General features: G+C 42.7%; 1 protein-coding gene across 2 annotated transcripts in view; it reads right to left on the minus strand.

The window, feature by feature from the left end:
* DHRS11 (dehydrogenase/reductase 11) overlaps nt 1–22118 on the minus strand; it is a 554518-nt gene that overhangs the window by 490315 nt on the left and 42085 nt on the right. The gene's annotated exons all lie outside the window — the stretch shown is intronic.

Raw genomic sequence — 22118 nt, forward strand, 5'->3', positions numbered from 1 at the left:
AGTCTTTCAATATCCTAATGTTGCAAAAAGGGTTCACTTCGGTAGAAATCAATTTTTATTAATAAAGCCAACCCCAACTATGGTGTTAAATTTTAAATTCAGAGTATGTGCTTCGACAGACCAGGCACTCTTAAATTATACGATCTACCATTATCGATGGCTTGTGATTTCTACACCTTATAGTCCTCTGTCTGATGTAACATTTCCTATAGACTGATTTACACACTTAGGATTCATTGTCTCTGTGTAATGTGTATGTGATGTAAAGTGCTGTGACACATTCCTGGTATGAGTGGTGCTACAAAACAAAAGAAATGCATGAGAGAGTGAGTGGTTATAGTAACTTGAGGTGCACTGTTAAAGGGGGGCAGTGAGGGAATCCGTGGAGAAGGAGGTAATCGGGGGGGGGCACCAACAAACAAGGTCGCACCGGGCGCCACCAGTACTTAAGCCAGCCTTACCAGGCATGGTTGTCAGCAGTTATGTCAAAAAGTCTAAACAAGTGTGGAATGCCTCTAAACAGGTAAAAAAAAATCTTACTTTTTAATGTAATGTCTGATCTGAATTTTAAAGTTGTTAACTACTTTAATTAATCATACAATAAAAGGTTTTGTTGATTTGAACAGCCATACCTGCAATGGCCATGGCGCCAAGGTATTGTTATTAGAAATAAGGCTCCGAGATGCTGCATAATTTATCATTTAAATATAAGCTTTGACTATACTTTGAAAATTCAACCAAATATTTCCAAGCGACAGCGTCCAAGTTCTTCTAATGCACACATTTTTGTCTCCAATACATGTTTTTGAATGTTGATATACATATGTGAAGTCAACCGAGCAAAAGCTTCTAAGTTAATACGCTCAACTACATTTAGCTGGAAAGCTACCAGTAGTTTGAAAGCTATGTAGAACAGGGAAGTGTCTTTTTGAATACTCCAATTAGCTGAAGATGCTGTTTCAAAGTCAGAGCCGGCACCAGGGAAGACTTCTGTAAATTCTGGAAATAGCCAAAATCATGCAACTGTGCAGCTTTGTGATAGAGGTACCCTGATAAAAAGACACGTGGCTCTCTACTCAGAAAATGTATGCCTTGGTATTTACATAGTGCAAACCTATTTGGGGAGTAACAGTAAAGTACATTTATAATAGTTGCTTGGAGACAATGCAAAACTGTGCACATTAAGGGCCTCATTATGATTGCGGTGAATCCGCATACTCCGGGCCGGCGGAAGCCACCGCCGGCCCGAAGTATGCGGATTCACCGCCGCAGCCACATAGAACACCCACCGCCAGATTAGGATGGCGGTGGGATTGCGGTTGGACCAGCGGCGGACGGCAGGTCCGTCCGCCGCTGATCCGCGGGGTGGGGAGGGCTATTTGGTGACGGTGTCTGCAAGACACCGTCAGCCAAATTAGGATTTGCACGGAGACATGCTTTTCCGCAGCGGCTTTTCCGCCGTGGAAAAGCATGTGGACTTTGGCTTTTGGGGGCCCGTTGCGGGCCCCCCAGGGTGTCGGGGGTTGCACATGGGGGGGTACCTATGGTACCCCCCCACATTTACATGCATTTTTAACATTGCGGTGGGTGCTGCTTGAAGCAGCACCCGCCGCAATGTTATTAATACAGGATGTGACCGCCACCCTGGCGGTCTCATCGTAATTTGCACGGAGGGACCGCCGCTGCCCCTGCGGACGGTCCCTCCTACTCTATGGTGGCGGACGGACTCAGGTCCGTCCGCCATCATAATCGGCCCCTAAGTGAGGATTTACCATTTATACGACTTTCCATTTCTCATATTTTAAATTGTGATTTTTTTGCATGATTACAGTTTTATGCACAGGGGGAGATTACAAAATCTGCACAGAATTACACAAATTTCAGTTAAGTGCTTTAACAGGACTTTAAACCGAGGTCCTATGGTTTTAAAACCAGCAGTTTTACATTAGATTATATCTTCTCCCTTAGATGGGCTGCAGTGACTGCCATCACCTTGATAAAACATTTGCAAAAGAGAACAGACTAATGGATGGAGTAACCCTAAACTGTCATCAGTGGCAATGTCTCTTGGGATCGATTTCAATATATGAATTTTCATAGCGTGGCTCAGTGGTTAGAGGCGGCAGACCCGGAAGCTGAGATCGGCCGTGGACCAGGGTTCAATTCCCCGCCTCGGCGGGTCTCGGGCTCAAAATTCCACGGACTCGACAATTCTCGCTCCAGTGCCTACTCGACTCACGGGGTCACACTCTGCAACTCTGGGCAATAGCTTGCTTAATCTCCACTACGGCCCCTCGCGGCGGGATGCCTGGCTTTCACCTTGTGGATACCCTGCCGGGGTATCTCACAGGGGAATACCAGGATGGGTTCCCTAAGCAAGCGCCTTGATACCTTCGGGTGATACGTGCGCTATATAAGTCGCAATACATACATACATACATACATACATACATCGTGACATTCACCAGAGGCATATTGGCATCATAATCACAAATAAGCTATATCCAGCTGGACCATTAATGCGGTTACAGCCAGGTTTTTAACGCCTTCCTAAATTCAAGTAGGTACCTTGCTCAGCGAATATTTGGAGGACCATTGCTCCAATGAGACACTGCTGCAACTGAGAAGGCTCTACCATCAACTGAAGAGCGTGTGACCTTCAGATCTTGTAGAAGGCACTCGTCTGTGGGTTTTAGAGGGTCAAGGGCGGTACACTGTAAAACGGGATGACCGGCTTACTGAGTGTAAAGCTTTGTGCAATGAGCATATGGCCTTACACAAGATCCATTGATGTACAAGCAGCCAGAGCAACATGCTGAGAGAGGCAGTAATGTTGTCCCATTTAGTAACACCTACCATCATTAGAGCTGTGGCATTTTGAACTAGGTGCATCTTCTACAGCAGAACATTGGGTAGATTAAGTCAGATGGAGTTGCAATAATCAAGTTGAGAAGAGATGGATGTATTCATAATCATAACGTGTTCACTTTTATTTGTATGGAAGGACGTATTTTTGTTTCACATTTTATTTAGAAGAATAAAGTACCTGCGCCCCAAAATGTAATTATATATATATATATATATATATATATATATATATATATATATATATATATATATATATATATATATATCAAATAGATCCTATATTAGGTGTTAAAAATATTAATAAAAAATGTAAGAATTGCATTTTGGCAGCCCTTCTGGCAGGGACTATTTAAAACCTTAGAAAATGTCCTGGAATGGTAGACTGAAGTCACACTGAAGTTAGCCTCCTGAGCGTACTCTTTGGCCTGCATACAGATAGATACACATTAGCTCTTCTACATACAGGTCTTCTTGTTGCCAAAAGAAATACTGCAAGAAACAGATGCAGTGTAGACCCAACGAGTGTGATGGCCTGGGCACGGGAATGCATTACTGTATGTCCCCAGAGACATCAATTTAGAGATCTACAGGCTGTACTTTGAAACATCATAAAATATAGAGGGGACTGGATGCAACATAGGGGTCCGATGACTTGCTGGACAGAGGAAATGTTAGTGGTTATAATACAAAACTGGGAGCTGATCAAGTAAATAGACTTTTATAAACGATGTCATAGCATGTAATTTATTGCTGATTTGGGGTGGGAAATACATCTTTTTCTTGACATAGGTACTGAAGATGTTTCTTTTAAGTTGTGAATTTGTTAAGGAAAATGCATTGCAGTTTTCCGAACTTTCTATTATTTTCGTTTACCTACATTTTTGCTTCTTTAAACAGGTTTCTGCTTATTTTTTAGAGTACCTATTGATTTAATATAGAATCCTATTTTTGTACTCTTCCCCCCCCCCCAAAAAAAAAGAAACCTTTTTTTAAACACATTTTGGGGTTATGGCCTTCCAGGATTTGCTATAGCAACATAACTGTGAGTACTGTGTTATGTAGTTAGGGGTTTTATGTTTATGCCTGAATAGTAAATCTTGTGTGTAAGTTTTATTAACATTAAAGAAAATGTGTTGGATTTTCTTTCCATAAATGGTCATAAACATGTTTATAGTTAGGTTTCTTTTTGTTGTAGTTTATTAAATGTAAAATATGTGTGTTTCTTTATTCTGAAGATTTGTCTTTAGCTTGAGCTGCAAGGGTACTTTTTTAATCAATATGTTTTAAAGTATGATATTTTAATTTTGATACAGAAATGTTTTGGTGTTGATACATTGGAAATGTGTGCTATATTGATTGTTAACAATATTAGAATTTTCTATAATTTTCTTAGTTTTTTTGCTTGGATAAATTTTTTGATTGATATATTTGCTGTCAAAATTTCACAAAGGGTGAGCAAAAAGCGGATATTTTTATAGTTGATATTAAGGCAAAGATATTTTTACATCACAATATTTTAGTGTCCAATATTGTGATACATAACCTTTTAGTACAAGTCAATGTATTAGCTTTGTGATTGAAAGGAGGTACCTCAAAACCTATGGACTTGTTCTACATTCTGACCATCGCAGCATAGAATTAACAAGCATCAGCAAAGCCAATAGTCTCTATAAAAAGGCAGCACAATGACACGGAACAACCATGACATTCTGTAGATGTGGGGACATGCTTCTTCAACCACAAATGGTGGTTTTATTTGAGGAGAGAGCAGCACACAAGAGAAAGCAAGAAAACTCATGTATGTAACGAAAAAGAAAAAATGTAATTCCCCAAATGTGAGCTCTGGAAGGACACAAGGCAGCCAAACAAAAGGATGGGAAAGAGGCTATGCTGAAGGGGAGGAACCACAACAAGCAGTTGAAGGAAAGATATCAAATAAGATGTAAGCAAATGAAAGAGACAATAAAGCCAACCAATGGTAAGCAATTTGTGGGCTCGAAGACAACTGCAAGTTTTTGGTATGGTCTTCAAAAGGACTTTTGCAATAACACAGCTAAAAACTGTGTGTAAGCAAAACCTAAAAAGCATGAGAGAGAAGTCCTATGGCGTCATAACTGAGCCCCCAGACCTCCTTGGGATTCGGACACCTACAAGCGATGCTTGTACAGACAAAACAACTTAATTTGAAGTTTTATATGAGGAGTTAACGGGGTCGGAATTTCGTAGCTACAGAGCAAAGAAATTGCAGTAAAAAGCATAAATCAAAGTCGAGCAACAAATTCAGAAAGCATCTAAAGGTCTCTGATATATAGAAAAAAAGAAAGATGCATTGGAGTGCATCACCTCTGGTGACTCTCTGTCCTTGATTTGATGGATTGAGGCTTCTCGGATGCCTCATACCATCCGAGCAAAATAATTAAACATTAGACCGATCAAGGAACATGCTCACGGATTTTTTTCCATAAGAATCTATGGTTTTAGGGAGCAGCACATATAAAAATATATTATGTTTCAGAGGTGGCACTGGTCAGAGACAGCTTTGAGTAGAACAACTTTATGGTACTAAATATAATTTCAAGAAGAACTAAATAATTTCCCCATCTAATCTCTCATTTCCTTACTGAATTACAGCATCTAGAGGGTAGGCACATATATGTTTACAGAAAGATTGCCCATCTGTAGTAACATCCAACGTTCCTGGGAAGATCTAAAGAGAAGAGAAGGGCCTTTTAACATGCAGCATTGTGCCGCAATGCACCCTCAAAAGATACTGTTTAGAAATCAAGAGAAACAAATGCTGAGTAATATGCAGCACGAGATGGAACAATTCTAAACACAATCTGGCCTGTTTGGGGGTAAAAAAGGGTTAATATCCAGCCCATTCTAGATGAAATGCAAAACACGCTGCACCAACTGAAAACCTATCTTTTCAGACTTCAGTTTCTGCAACTACTTTTCATGACAAAAATACCATTTGTTAGCTTGGCTATAGATGTCAAACACCCTATAAGACAACAAGATAACACACTTCCACAGTGTGTGCTCTAGTAATCAGCAGATTACATTGTCAGCAGTAAAAGGCAGGGCTGGAACCTTAAGACTACACAGTTCAATGCCTAAGTTAAAACTCCTTGTAAGGGAAGATAAAGGTTTTCAAATGCAGAAAAATACACAGTAAGTACCTTTCATTTTGATTCTGATGTATGGGACAGAAGTCAACAGAGAGCTTTTACAAAGGATTGCAAAAGGGGGACAAAGGTAGCCAAAGGGGAGAATGTACCAAGAAAAAGCTATGTAATTTGACAAACAATCTGCTTTTAATGGTGTTCAATGCATGGATTCTGGTAAGCCTGTAACATATTTAGTGGTTCTACAGGAAAAAATGTGTTAGCAAACATGGGGATAGAAATAGAACATAGGATGTCACAGAGGGAACACCTTTGTAAGGATAACTATGAAGCCTCAGCGCTAGTTTTCAATATTATACAGGTCAGTAAAGAAATTGCCTATGTACCTATCAAAAATATGAGCTTGACAAATAAAAGCATTATCTTATCAAGATCACATATTTGTTTTCGTTTTTTTTAAATATACATGTCATATGGATATAATGGTAACAGCCTACTTTTTCAGATTATTGTATGCCCCCGAAAGAAATTATGTAAATGTGATAAAGTAAGTTTTAATGTAGAATAAAATGATCATATTGGCTTTAAAAAAGTTAACCTAACGTTGGTTGCAAAGATATAACAATGAAGACACCATCAGAAGCAGAATTCTGTCCAAGAAAATCAAGCACTGCATCAACCCCTTGCCGGATGCAACTATTTCTTACTCCACTGAAAAGTGAAATGCCATCGACCTCTTCTTCAGTGACAAAAAAAATATAAGAGCCGACAGGATAACAACAACACCAAGACTGATTCATCTCTTACATCCATCTTTTCCCATAGAATTCCCTAATGGTCAGCCTTCAAAGCCCTATATGTCCCAGATCTCACTGATATACTCAACTCCCTCAAAGCTATTTTTTTATGAAGATGATGTCTTACTATCATCCTTCATCAAAGTTCTCTCTGCGGGTGCTCTCTTACCCCTACTTACCATTGCCAATGGCTCCTTCACTTAAGCCATATTCCCAAAAGCTCTTAAGACAGGTCAGCTTCTCCCACTCCTAAAGAAACCTATACTAGATCTTGATGACCTCGCCAACTACTGGGCCATCAGACACCTACCATTCATTTGCAAGATTATTGAAAAAGCAGTCTAGTGTCAATACCATGATCAGATCAATGGTAACTATCTCGTGCACAAATACCACACTGGTTACAGATCATAATGCAACACAGAGAATGCCACCTTACAATTCACAGACAATGCCCTCTTCATCACAGATGATCCATGCCTCCTGATTCTACTGGACCTCTCAGCTTCCTTTAGCACAGTCAGTCAATCACCCTATCTTCATGTGCACCCTGGCGTGCTGAATGGGATTCACGGGTAATGCTCTTCACTGGTTCTCCTCCTACCTTTCAAACAGACACAAGTTTGTGCACATGGGCACTTTCAGGGCAAAGAAAATTCTTATCTGTAGGGACCCACAAAGATCCGTATGGTCTCCTTTGTATGAAGTTGCTTGGTGCGCTACTTAGAGAGATGAGCATCAAGATTCACCATTTTTCTGATGATACACAACTCTACTTGAAAGTTTCCTCTGCTTTAGACATCCAATGTCTCAAACACTGCTTACATATTATCCAGCCCTGGAAGTCCAGCACCTTCCTGAAGCTCAATCCAATCAAGACAGAATTCTGTTATTTGCCAAGAACAACAAACCAGAAACAGTACAAACCTGGCTCAATCACGGGGACCTTGATGGCTTCGAATCCCAAATTACACTGAATGCCAAGTCACGTAGATTCACCATGGACACCAACTTCATCTTCAAGAAACACATTGCCAAAAGAAATACTAAAAAAGATGCGCCTTGTACCATCTCTCTCTTCTAAAGTCAAAAGATCCTTCCAGAAGTGACTTAAGATCTTGCTTCAGTACCGTGGTAATGCCCTACTCCAGGGCCTCCCAGGCTCCACACTGGCACCCCTTAAGACATCCTACATGATTCAGCACATCTCATCTAGGGACTGAAGAAATATGATTACATCGCCCGCATCCTCATGAAAGGCTATCTGCTCCCATTGCTGGCTTGCACCATCTTCAAAACCAGCTGCATCATTTACAAAGCCATCATAACCAGCACGCCTACATATGTTGCAGACAAGCTCACCCGCTCTGTCGGTTCTCTGCACACCCGCAGCCAGGACACATCATACTGCAGAAATGTGAAATAAGAAGAAACAAGACAGCAGTCTTTTTTCATCTGTACACCCAGAATTCGGAAAAACTTCCCCATAATCACCAGGACCAACCAAATGGTGCTCCAATTTAGGAAAGAGTTGAAGGCTCACCTCTTTAAAGACCACTACTTCACAGTACATTAACCGTCCACATCCCAACTTCCACTCCTATAACTAGTTGAATGTATGCTTGTGTTTGACAATGTACAGCCCTTAGCTGCCTTCTGGGTAGGTTCATGCTATATAAGTAGCTTATACAACCCACACGTTTTGTTTGATTTAATTGTCTTCTCCATCCTCTTCCTCTCTTCCACACTCTGACTATCTATATATGTTTTTTTAGCTTTCCACCGTTTGCTTTTGTGGCCAAACTGCTCTGATGAAAGGCTTTGTTTTTAAATGGATGCTAAGATGTAGAAGGGACAGGGGGTCCATTTAGCAGACAGTGGTTAGAGCATGATCATTTACAAGAAATAGGAGAAGGCTTTTCAACAACTAGTGCTGGCAAATTGAGTGCCCGCCAATGTTTATACAACCTGTTCTTGCCAAACAAAGATTTATATCGAATGTTTACTAAAACAATAGTTCGTGGCTACACAGCAAACAATACACTAAGACTTGCATAACTTAAAAAGTCGACCAATCTCATCAGGTTTACTTTTGCTGCACAGGCAACAGGGCACCTTCATGCTCTAATAGTATCTCTATTCATACACATCAAGCAGGCAGATGTTCGAGTTCTATGGCATGTTTCGTCATCCAACCGACTTAACACCTCATCTCATCTGGGAGATGTGTCACGTTGCAAAGCCCTGCGCCATAAGGAGGCGTTCCTGCGCAGGGGGGGGGCTTTTCTGCGCAGGAACGCCTCCTAAAAGTGGCTGAGTGAAATCTACAAGATTTCACTCAGTCACTTTTAGGCTAATGCTGCATCAAAACCCTGCGCCTGCTTGAAGCAGGCGTAAGGCTTGAGGCAGCATTGAAAGAATAGGCCCCCCAGAGCATTGCTGGAGCTGCGTCGCACAGCAATGCGCCGCCTTTACGGCACAGATGCGTGACGCATCTTTGCCGTTTTGGCCCCATGGTGCGCCGTATTGTAAATGCGGCTCATCATGGGTGACGGAGCTGCGGCGCACAATTACTGGCGCATCCCTGCTAATTTGCAGGGATGCGCCAGTAATTGTAAATCTGCCACCAAGTCTTTCCTTATGAAAAGCCTTTTAACGCAAGATTTTTAAGGGTTTTTTTTTTTACATTCCATTTTGAAAACAGGGGCTGCTTTGTCATACCAGAACAGGTATTTGTTCATATTACCCCCAGCGTTTATATTTTTACTAAATACTTGATGATGAAAAATAACTCGAGGATTCGTCGTCCCCAGCAAATATTTTGGGGAGGCAATAGCTACTACTGTTGCCGCAGGTGCAGTGGTACCAAGGCCAGTTGAACACTGACAATGCTGTTTTTATCCACCTCAGCAGCTGTCAAACTGGCCATTTTCCTTGCATCCGATTGGCAGCCTTAATATGCTAGTGATGGGAAAAACTACCTTTCTCTCACAATATAATGTATGTGTCCGATACAGCATAAAAACTACTACAGAAGGGTGTCTAATTCAACGACTCAAAATAGTTCTTAATCAGTAAATACTTCATGAACTCAGATTCCCACTCGGTCATCCTCTGCAAAGTCTTTTGTTTACAATAATAAAAGCACTATATACACAACGTAATACGAGCTCTTCTTGGCAATGTTTACCTCAACAGTCATATTTTTCAGTACAATTGTTTAACACTGAAAATGGACAGCTTTGCCACCAAAACTTTCCCTCACACCTTGCTAGCCAGGACTACAAACACGCCTGCATAAAACACGCTGTCACCCATATGGAGGCAGTCATTTAGTTAACCTCAAAGTAGTTTATTATGTATTTACTCAATAACCTTTATATGCTGGCTCCAATACCCGGAAAGTCCAGTTCAGGTTTAGGTCTTCTATGGGACGGGCATTTTGTGGAATGGGACGGGGATTGTGAACTACATTCAAATAAAAGCTCTCCATTTTAAGAGCTGGTCGACGGGACGGTGCGGTTTTACTGTAAACAGTGCCTGAAAGACCGTCATAAACAGCAGAGTAAATGGAGTACTGGAGAGCACTGGAGTTGAGACACCCATATATTTCAACCAAATCATATTCTGAAGAAGGGGTAGACGAGTTACTCAGTATGTAAACAAAGAAAACAAATAGGAAGGGAGTGATAGTTGGCTATGGTGGTTTAGTATGGAAATCAAAGAGTTACTGTGACTGTCCTGCGACTAGGAGGCCCGCTCCAGTGAGGTAGAGGATAAAACTCCATCTCCTGAGGAGTGCATGCGCGGGTTCCCCTTGCGAGGAAAAGCACATGCTTTGGCTTAGGCTGGAGGCTGACTGCGAAATCTATTGCATTGCATTTATACTAGTGTGAGTTATCGGTATTGTAAATGGTACTATTTATTTTTTACAAGGGGTGCAACCACATTGGAAACACTTTCAAATGAAAACTCGAATGTTCGCATTGAGTTTGGTGCTGATGCAGAGAATGATAGGTATACACTGGGAGGTGGCTAGCGTGCCGGATATAAAAATTTGGTTGGCGGACTTATTACAATGGGAGATCGCAGATGAACAACATATTAAGCTCACTCGCAGGAATGAAGGGGGTGTGGATGATTTCATCACTTGGGGGAACATAATCATGAACATTATAGACCCACTCAGAGACTGGCCACCCTGACTGGGCACGTCTACACTCTGGGAGGCTCTGCAGGCACTACAGAAAGCCAGTGGGCAGTAATCAGAGCGGGGGCAGCCATGCTTTATAGTAAATGTGTCAATACTACTTGGTGTGTGGATAAGGTAATGGTTGCTCCTGTGGAACTGGTTGTTTTTTGTAAGGTTGAAATGGTTAAAACACTGATATTTCGCAGGTCCATGGAGCATGGAATTTAAGTACAGAGGTTACTTATTGAGAAGCGTATGGGAATGTCATTGGTTTATGGGAAAGGAGATGCACGGAAGAGAATACAATACAAATATGAACACAGAAAAGAGCATGAAAAAAGGATCTAGGAAGAATGATGTCCATGAAAATTGAAGTGATGAGGACTCAAATGAAATGTTGGAATGAGCATGAAAGCATGAGGGGAACAGAGGGTGAACTTGGGATTTTCAATAACTGAGGAACAGAAGGCAGTTCCTAGCTCTACTTCGCATTGTAGCCAGAACAGTGTTGCACTTAAAACACTAGATGGCTATTATTTGTATTAACTTGAATTTCCTTTTCCTGCCAGGGGTGTTGTAATGTGGCCCCTCTAGTCAGAACATCTGTGTGAATTCATTCTGAGTTTTGGTGAATGGTATTCTTCAGAGGCAGCTGCAGTCAAGGCTCACGCTGTGTTGATGTACCGAGGCATCTCGACATACCCACTCACTCCCAACAGCGTGGGTCCCTTCATGATGACTCTGCATGAAAACAAACAGCACTCTGGCTCTGGAATGTGCAGGTGCAACATTCTGGGGAAGACATTTGCCTCTGTCATGAGTTTTGGATAGAACCTCCGATACAATGATGCGGTGAGGCAGTATGTACGGTCCCGATGTATGTCCTTTCTTTTATGAACTACAGTGTTTTCCACCGTTCTTTTACCCACCATACCATCAAGGCAGCTCATACCTTTCACTAGGGTGAGTTGTAAGGGAGGTAGCAGTGCCACAAGTCCGAGGAGTGGTGGACCTTTTATTGCAAGCGCGTGGGTAAGCTTTGCTGGGATACTGAGCCCACTGAGGTCTACCGGAGGGTGAAACAAGTTTCTAGGAGGGAAGAACAATATGACGCTTTGAAGCTCCTGGAAAACTGAACGTGCTGCCTTCCTTCTCCCACCCATCCCACTACACCACAACCCCAGGGAATGTTCAGTGGTGCTTTCTCGTGCCTAATGATGTACGCCTGTTTGATAGCGCACCGTCCCCGAGCCGCAGGACTGTACTCATCTTCCGTGAAAGGGGTGCCCTCTCCTCAGTGTCCGACTCTCTCACATGCCCTCCGTACGGACCTGCATGTAGGAGGCCTCCCTCCCTATGGGTTCACTGCATCCACTCACCATCTGCCATAGGGCGGCCCCTCTGATACAGCCTTCGCTCCCCGTCTCACTGTACAACAGTACAACCAGTGCAGCACACAGCAGCTGGCAACTGTTTCCTGCCACGTGATCTCTCTGCCGGCCTCACTCCTGCCTCTCTCTCACGCAGCGCCGAGCCTCCAGCGGCGCTCGATGGCCAGTTCTGCTGCTACCTAACTGAACACAGAAATCCTCTTTCTTTAATGTCAAGTAATTTGAACTTGTCTTTGTCACAAACGTAAAAACGTAACTTTATATCAGCCATTTTTACACAATTTAAATTTAAAGTTAACAGAAAACCCCAAATGTGAGAGACTTTCATCCTACAATGTGTCTTTATTTCCGAGGACAAATTAATAACTTTTTGGTGTTCCATGCTATAAATGTAATGCCATTGAAAATTAATTTGTTTGCGTGAGTGATTTATAAATACATATATACAATCCTCTCCTCCCTTGTCTATACGTGCCTTGCTTGAAATCCGTTATGTTCTCTTTGGTCTCACATTTGTTTGTTCTCGCTTCTCACGGTGTGTCACGGCGCTAAGGTATCACTAATAAAACAAGCTCTCCAAACAATGCTTCTTTGTTACCGTCCTGTCTCCTTTTGGGACGGCCCATCCGGACTAGATCCTTTGTTTCACGGCTTGTTTATATAACACACCTCCTTTAGATAAGAAATTCCTTTACGACAGCCGAAAAGCAGACGACCCAATCCAGATGGGCCGGACGAAATAGGGGAAAGGGCGGAAACCAAAAAGCCTCCATTTCAATCTGAGACCACCGTTTTACATAAACGATGACACAAGCCAATGAAAATGAGGGGCGGAGCTTCAAGTCCCCTTCTGAACTCTCCTCATCCACAATAAGTTTCGCAGAGCAAGCAGCGCATGCGCGCTGCAATGCTAGGCAAGACCAAGAAGCCGTCAGTGTGAACATGTCCCTTCAAGCGTCACAAGGAAGGAGGTGAGTGAAGATTCTGTGGTAGCCTACGGGTCATCTCCCTGTGTGCTAATGCGCAGGTTATCCCAGGGGAGAGAAGTACATTCCGGCACCTGCTGCAGCCACAAAAGAGTGCTGTGGAAGTTAGGAGGAGTTTACTCAATGTGAGGAGATCAGCTCAGTTAGTAAGAGAGGTTGGGGCAGGATCAGAGCAGCATCTATGGGAGCCTGACCATGCGAGAAGGTGCAGTTCTCCCTGTGGAGGTGAACCACGCACCCCAGCAGCAGAGGGGTGAGTCAGACCAGAAGGACCCCCATAAAGGGAAGCAGAGAAGGGTAAGTGCACCAGGCCAGGTTCAATATCAGCTCTTGGCCGAGTCCTGGCAGTCCAGATTTCCTCACCCCAAGCACAATATAACATTGATGATTACCAAGTGACAGTGGGTTGTTTAATAACTCTAGTTTCCAGTAAAACAAAAACACAGCTACAATGACAAATGAACCTTCAAACGACCAAGTCGTACTTCAGAATCGGAAACACACTAAAGTTTGCAATAAAGTCGTCTGTAACATATTTAAATTAATGCACTAGCCCTACAATGTCAAATGAGCTATTAAGCAAAGAAGAAAAACGCAGGACTGCAAAAAACCGGGCTATGCAGAACTAAGACACTGCGCTCTAGGATACAATTTGAGCAGGAAATACATAGCGACAGAAGCGTTCGATTAATTTTCAGAAAGTTCGAACAGTGGTGTCTCTGTTTTCTTATCTGAGTGGCGATTCAGGAATAGATTGAGCAAATATAGAACTAGCTATTTCTCCAACCTACTTTAAACGAAAAATGACCTATTCCTAAAATCTTCAATCACACTTGCCACTAAAGAGCGTTATTGAATTGCACTTCCACTATAAGCACAAACATGACATTTCGTCTCTCATTTTAACGTGAAACGTTTGATTAATTTGTTACAAGACTGCAAAGTGAGATGCAGTAAGCATCTTTAAAACAAAAAAAGGAAATCTGCATGAGGTTGCTCTGAAAAGTTTCTGAAGGTGTAATTTAGTGACAAGGAAATATCACCACTGAAAAAAGGAAACAGAAACCATAGCCAGTTTTTATTTGCCATTATTCCAAATGTTGTCATTTATAGTTTAACTAAAAAATATAATATTATTCACATTCTTTCGTAATTTTAATTCGTAAGACCATCAGGTTTACTCGTAAAGTCATTCAGCTACAATGTGTATTAGCGCGGTCATCCACAAACTAAATATAATATATAATAGGTCATGAGATTAATGTGCCTGCTGCACAGATCTTAGTATGACCTAGAGAAAACCAGTTTGAATACTGGTAGGGTTGATTCAGCATTTCATCAAAGCATGGTCTATTTCACGGAGTACGGTTTTGTTGGTTATTAACGCCTTCTAATTGTATGTGCTACAAAACTTGCATTCTGTTGTGGGTATTACATAAATGATCGATAGTCATATTTTTATTAGTGAATCTTTCTGAGAGACGAAAATTCATAAGGAATAAAAGGGAAGAAAAATAGCATGTCCCTACGATGCACTGCCTCATCCTTTAGTTAATTTACTACCACTGAGCAGCAAGATGTAACATAAGTTAGTCTAACCTGCAATGCTTACAAACAAAAGTGGAGAAACCAAAGGGTTTTCATAGGAGCGTGCTTCCAAAAAGTCTGAAACCCAAATTTGTCAAATACTCAGAATGTCTCGTTTTGGGGCAAGACCAACTGTCAAACAGAATGGCAGGCTGTTTAAGCGGCTCGAGTCCTGGACGCCAAACTCCTGTAACATCCGGCTTAATATCTGTGATACTCTTTGTAAGTGAGTCTCCACAAGGAAGCTGCTGATATTCAGAGACTCTGGCCGCTGATCGATCCGGCACAAATTGAGGCCTGTGCCACGTGGGAGGCATCGGTCGGGCTTGCGCTCGATAGCTGACCGCCCCAGCATGTGGGGCGAGCCGGCAGACACAGATGTTGCAGAGCAACCATGCGCCTAGGGGGGTAAAGCGGAGAGAGGGATGCCAGTGGGGCTCTCCCACCCCGCTCCTCGCCCAAGTTCATAAACAGACTTGAGGAGCCAAGACCCAGAGTCAGCAGTGGCCATTAGGCAACTCCAGTGTCCACAATAACAGGAGGTAGAGGGGCCCGGTGTACCCAACAGACCAAGCTGCACAAATATACCCTCCCAAGAGAGTCATTGGCGGACCAGGCCAAGTGGGATCTGGCCTGGTCCGTCCGTTTGGCCAGGGATCTGCCACACGAGGGGGAGTCCCCAAAGTTGACAGATATAATGGCGGCCATTCAGGGGGTCCATAGTTCCCTGGAGCTGAAAGTTGACTCAGTCATCACAGAAATCGAGTTGCTGAGGGGTAATCTACACAGCATGGGATACAAAGTTCAAGATACGGAGGAAGCCATTGTAACTCTTCAGGGCAAGTACAAGACTAAAAAGAACCAGGTGGAGAAGCTGTGAGCCAAAGCAATGGAAACTGAGGTGATGCTATAGGATTATGAGGGTTGAGCACATCGGAACAATAGAAGAGTGGTAGGAGTTCCAAAAAGAACAGAGGGCCCCAGCGCAGAACTTTTTATTGAAGATCTGATCCCAAAAGTTCTTAAGCCGCGAGGGCTGTCCAACTTCTTCTCAGCTGAGCAGGCACACAGGGTGCCGTGCCAGTTCCCCCTCCTCCCAAACCTCCCCTGAGACCAGGGACAGTGCCTCGAACATGCATCTTTAATTATAGAGATCACAATGCCATCCTGCAGACCACCCGTAACAGCCCACCTTTGAAGTACAAAGATGCAAGTATTAGCTTCTTCCTAGATTTCACGCTCTGGGCCCAAAAGCTCTGACATAGCTTTGCCTAAGTCAAGAGAACACTGCTCTAACATGAACTGAAATGCTCCATGATGTTCCCGGCAAACTTGAGGGTGGTGGCGGAGGGGAAGACTTGGTACCTTGGTTCTTCAGACGAGGCGTGGAGTGGATAGAGGGGCGAAGACCGGCTAAAACTACAAAAGATGAGCAACCACAAGGGATGCCAAGAAACAAGGACCTTCAGGCAGCTGAGAACAGGGTTGAAGGGCATCAAACCACACCACGCCTAAGGGATTCGCAAGACGGGACTGATGATGTGACAGAGTAAGCTGGTGCCGTGCACAGGACTACTGCTGGCAGAAAATGATAATCACTTGGTACTGTGACCCTGCAAAAGTTGTAATACACATGAGCAACGAGATGTCCATTAAGGAACTAATGCGGGCCGCACCGACCTCAGGACCACTGTTCGATTAACGACATACAGTAAGATTTTTGAGGGAGTTTGGGGCAAAGGAGGAAGGAATTACTGTGGCCACCAAACTCTTATTACAATGGAGTTACTTTGGGTAACAGGTGCTCTGCAATGTTGCGGCGTGAGCAGTTCCAAGTCCTCCAAGCAGGGATGAGGGGGTTGGGAATTTACAGCAGGAATATTTTTTTGTTTTAATTGTTATTTGGTTAAGGTGCATTTTTTCCTGCAGACACTTTTTTCTACGGACTGACACACTAAGCCTTCTATCTCCCATAATTTGACACCAGGCACGGGAGAAATCAGATTGGTCCTCTGGGGGCCCCAATCAGAGATTGGCCATGGGTACGAAGATTATAGATACTGACATAAAATTCATGTCACGGAATGTTAATGGGTTGAGAGATAAGATTAAGAGAGGGGTAGTGCTTCAATATCTCAAAAGACATTCACCAGACGAGGGGCTCCTACAGGAAACTCACCTGATGGTAATACATATACAGCACTGGATAGATAGTGGGTTCAAAATGGTGGAACATGTGTGGTACACATCTGGCTCAAGAGGGGTTGGCACCTTTTTAAACCGCATGCTCCCAATTACGATTCATCACATCTGGGTGGACCCACAGGGGAGATATGTGGCCCCTTCAGGTAGGTGGCAGGGTTGGACACTCAATATTTTCTAAATTTTTGTGCCACCAAGCTAACACCGATCCACCTTTTCTGACCTGGGCGCACTATTACTACACCTGCCTGAAGGCCTGATGCTCATGGAGGGGGTCTTCAATTTAGCTCTCAGTGACAAGCAAGATTGGTGGTCCCAGAGACCACCAGGGATGCCCCATAGCCCCTTTGGAGACTTTTTAGACGCCTTGGGTTGAACAATCTCTGGCGCACCCACCATTCCAATGATCAGCAATACACCTTCCAATCTGGGGCACATGGGACCCTATCATGGATAGGCTACCTTCTTAAGCGGCAGGCCCATACACAGTTTTACGCTGAAGTCCTAAACCTGGCTCAGGGAATCACTGACCACTCACCTGTATGGGCGAAATATGTTTTGGAAATAAGGACCAAGGAGGGGTATCCCACCAATCAATCCATGGTATATGAAACAGGGTACCGTATGAGAGGGATTGCTAGATAGTAAACAATACTACTTTACTGAAAATCTGCCTTCTGTCCAATTTGCTCAAACACAGAGGGAAGTATGCAAGACAGTGGTCAGAGGCCAATCCATCTCCCTTATAGCAGTATACAAAGAAAACAAACGCAGAAAGCTGGAGGACCTTGAGCGGGATGTGATGGCTCAAGAGTGCCTCTTTCTGGTATTTAAAACCACTGAAGCTAGGCACACACTGGCACTAAAACGCAGAGAGTATCATGATGCAGCAACAGAAGCAGCCAAGGCCCTGCACCGAGGCACACAATACCACCTCTATAATGTCACTGTGGACTGTTCTACAACGGACAGACAAGGAATGAACAATAATGCGATATATGAAATATCAGCCTACAATTATCTGTCGACTGACACGTTTTTGTAACTAAACACTAATTGAAAGAGACCAGATTTAAGATAACAGAAATGTTCTGAATGCTCCAAAGAGGAGTTCACCGAAACAAACATGTATTTTAAAGAGAATGGTGGTTAGTCAAATCTGAAACCGTTCCTACTAGAGGATTAAATGAATATACAAATAAACTCTTTCTAAGTGCATAATTCCATGAGCACATACTTAATTGGTATATGACCATCCACATAATAATGTGCTATATCAAAAATACATTATCTGAGTTTGTGTGGTAATAAACTTAAAACCAAAATAAATTACTAGAAAGGTATACGTGTGTTCAAAAGTGTGAAGGGAAATTATTCCCCTAGTTTATTTAAAAGACATCATTATAAGGAATCAGAAGTCAAACTGATTTTGTCAGTAAGGGGCACTTACAGGCTGTAAAGCCACAAAGCCAAGAGAAAACTACATTGGTGGATGGACAGTATCACTGAATGAAAACTCAATCATAGGATTTTGATTTACAACAGATGTAGAATGATTTTACTTTTAATTATATGAATCAGAATTGCTACTTGTAATCCTGAAAATGAAATAACGTATTGTTATGTGCCCCAATGTGACCCAATATAAGCCTAGGTAGCTGCACGACCTTTTACCTAAATTTGTCCTAGTTTGCTCTACGTAATGGTTCCGGTGCTGACCTGTTACCTAGTTATGTGCCAAATAAACGCGTGGCTTTCTTCTAAAACTAGCCTAATTTATTATGCATGAGGATTCTTAGTATCATATCTTAATCCTCTGCTTAGGACATACACAGCAGGATTACCATCTTCTATATAATAACTCTGTACTAAAGTCACCGCTATCATCATCCTTGAACGCCAGACCCACAGTACCATTACACATTTGGGTAGAACCCCTGAGGGTACCTTTTGGGTATAAAAGAACCACATCTTCACTGGGCAACCAGAGGAAAAGCTGCTATACTGACAAGAGACGCTGAAGTCCCTGCACACAGAAACTCCAGCATGTAGTGGTCTGTTATGTTATGTTATGTTCTGTTAGGCATTCTTGTATAGCTCTCGAATCACCATGGGGCATCTCGGCGCTTTACTCAGAGTAACACCAGGGAAGATACAGCTAGGATGGAGGGAACCTTAATACAGGAATGCCTTTAGGTGTTTCCTGAATACTTGGTAAGATGGAATCTCTCGCAAAGATTTTGGGAGGCTATTCCAGTATTTGGGGGCCAGGTAAGAAAAAGCCATGCCCCCTGACCTACGAAGTCTGATACGGGGTAAATGCAGTAACTGACGTGAGCTAGACCTCAATGGACGGATCGGGACATATTTTTGCAGTTTATTTTGCAAATACATTGGACCCTCACCCTGAAGTGCGTTAAATGTCAGACAACAAACTTTAAAAAAGATCTTTGTTTTATAGGAAGCCAATGTAGGTTTCTTAACAATGGCAGCGAGGAGGAGCCCGCCGGCATGTTCAGGACCAACCTCGCCGCCGTATTTTGGATTACCTGCAGTCTATTTAAAGATGTCACACCAACTTCTGCTAGTAGGGCATTCCCGTAATCCAGGCGGCTAATAACCATAGCTTGGGTCAACGTTCTGCGGTGCTCCAATGGAATGAAAGGGAAGATTTTCCGCAGTAGTCTTAGCCTATAATAGCAGGCCCCTGAGACCGTGGTTACGTGGTCCTGCATTGAAAGAGAATGATTTATCTTAATGCCGAGATTGTTGACACACTGATTTGGCATAGGAGAGGGGCCCAACTGCGTAGGCCACCAGTCTTTAGACCAAGCTGCTGCAGCCTTCCCTAGAAGCATGACTTCTGTCTTACCAGGATTCAACAGCAGAGAGTTGTTAGTCATCCAGTTTGAAATTTCGAGAATTCCTGTAGTAAAGCGGAGTCTATCGGCCTCCAGGTTTGGGCCGATGTTAAACAGCAGCTGGGTGTCATCCGCATACCAAATAGTTTCGAAATTGGTTTCGAAAGGGTCTGACATTCCTTGTGGGGTGTCCAACTCAAGACCAAGACGAGGTCCTTTGTTCTCCCCTCTCCCATCAGGTAATGGGGTTGGCACTTTCCATGGGGATTCTAGGCCTTACACCTACATACATGCTAGGTACACTTGGGTACATTTCAATAGGGTTTGCTTCATAGGAGTGCGCTCGATTATTGCCATGTTTCGATATGCCTGCATAGGTTTACTCTTTTAGCACCGTGGTAGGATTCTACCTTTTATGTACTCAATGGGAGCTTGTAATCTTATATATCTGTTTCTGTTTAATGATTGTCGCAGCAAACATGTTTTATACTAGAATGAAGCTGGTTCAGTAAATGCTTATTTATAACGTCTCCATCGTTTATTCTGTGTCTCTCACCGTGACTAAGTGAGCATGTTTGACTGAGCGAAAAATGCTTTACTGTTTCCACGATCCCTGAAGGATCAAGGGTTGTCATGTTCAATAGTTGTCAGAAACTATTCGCTCCTTGGTAAAACGAGGGAGCTTATGGTGACACTGTGAGCTAGCTGGTCTAAAGGCTAACATATCCTTCAGAGGTATCTGGAATCAGACTAGACACCAATCCCTTAGTTTATGTTATTCAAATACGCAGGTCCTATGTATTATTAGCAACTACATTACATCATTTGATGAAGGTTTTGAATGTAAATTGTGAATTATAATTTAGAAAGGAGAAGCTACAAATTAAGTGCTGGTAAAACTTCAAATTCAATTCAGCTCGGTACAAAAACCAATTCATTAAACAATTCTAAAATGTGAGGTGTGAAAAATATACTTTTAAGCAAGCCCATCATTAAATGTTTGAGTTGATTTTGCTTCAACACCATTCCAAATCTGTAGTTGCTTTTCTTGAGAACAAATAGATTAAAAAGTGACAAATGATTATAACTGTTAGGAGTTTCTTCTTTCGCAGAAATCTAGATGCTCATTTTCTGGCAGTATATTTATACACACAACTTCTGGCATTCCCACTGTTTCAGAAATTCGCGTTCTTGAACTCTGTGAATTACATCTTACTGGGTGCATGTTTACTGAATGGTTTTTTATACAATAATCACATTTTTTACACTCTAAGAGCATGGATCATAATGGCTGCCATATTATATCCAGGACCCTTAAGAATTGTAGGAGCAAAAATGTAGTGTATCTCCTGTGTTGCCCTTGTGGCAAGGGCTGCGTAGGAGAGACAAGTAGGGAATTTTGGTAAAGGCTCCAGGAACATAGATCTGCCATTAGAACTAAACATCCCAATGCCCCCTTGGTAGCCCATTTCTTAGAATTGGGACATAGTGACCTAGATATAACATGGTTCATTTTGGACAAGATCATGAATGCCTTGATATGGTTGACTGACCATCAGTTCCCTCCACAAACACCAAAAGTAGAACCACTACCCAAGTTCAAACTACTTCCATCTCACGAGGAACACTAATGGAAGGAGCCATTTGTTCTCCCTCTCCTGGCTCTCTCATAGAGCCTTTTACCCCTCCGGTGGAACTATTCCCCTACCTGGAAACCTTTTTGGATCATGAGCTCAAATATGATTATCCATCCCTTTCTGAAGAATCACCTAAGAGGCAACTATTTAATAATTCAGCCCCAAATGAAATACATCTTTCTTCTCCCACTCCGTTCCCAAACACCCTGCTCCCACCCTCAATTCCCTCTGTTAATTCACAGTATCCTAATTCTACCCTACCACTTACATGGGAACTTCCAATTATTTACTGGAATGTAGCGGGCCTCAGATCCAAGATTCACCTCCAGTCATGGACTGATGTGATCATTAAGCACAAAATAGTTTGCCTTCAGGAAACCTGGGCAATTAACCCTATTCACATCCAGGGTTATAAAACTTTCCACATTCCTGCCAGCCCATCTATTCACGGAAGACCGAAGGGCGGCTT

The sequence above is a fragment of the Lissotriton helveticus genome, chromosome 3_1 (assembly GCF_964261635.1).
Source record: "Lissotriton helveticus chromosome 3_1, aLisHel1.1, whole genome shotgun sequence".
Lineage (NCBI taxonomy): Eukaryota > Metazoa > Chordata > Amphibia > Caudata > Salamandridae > Lissotriton > Lissotriton helveticus.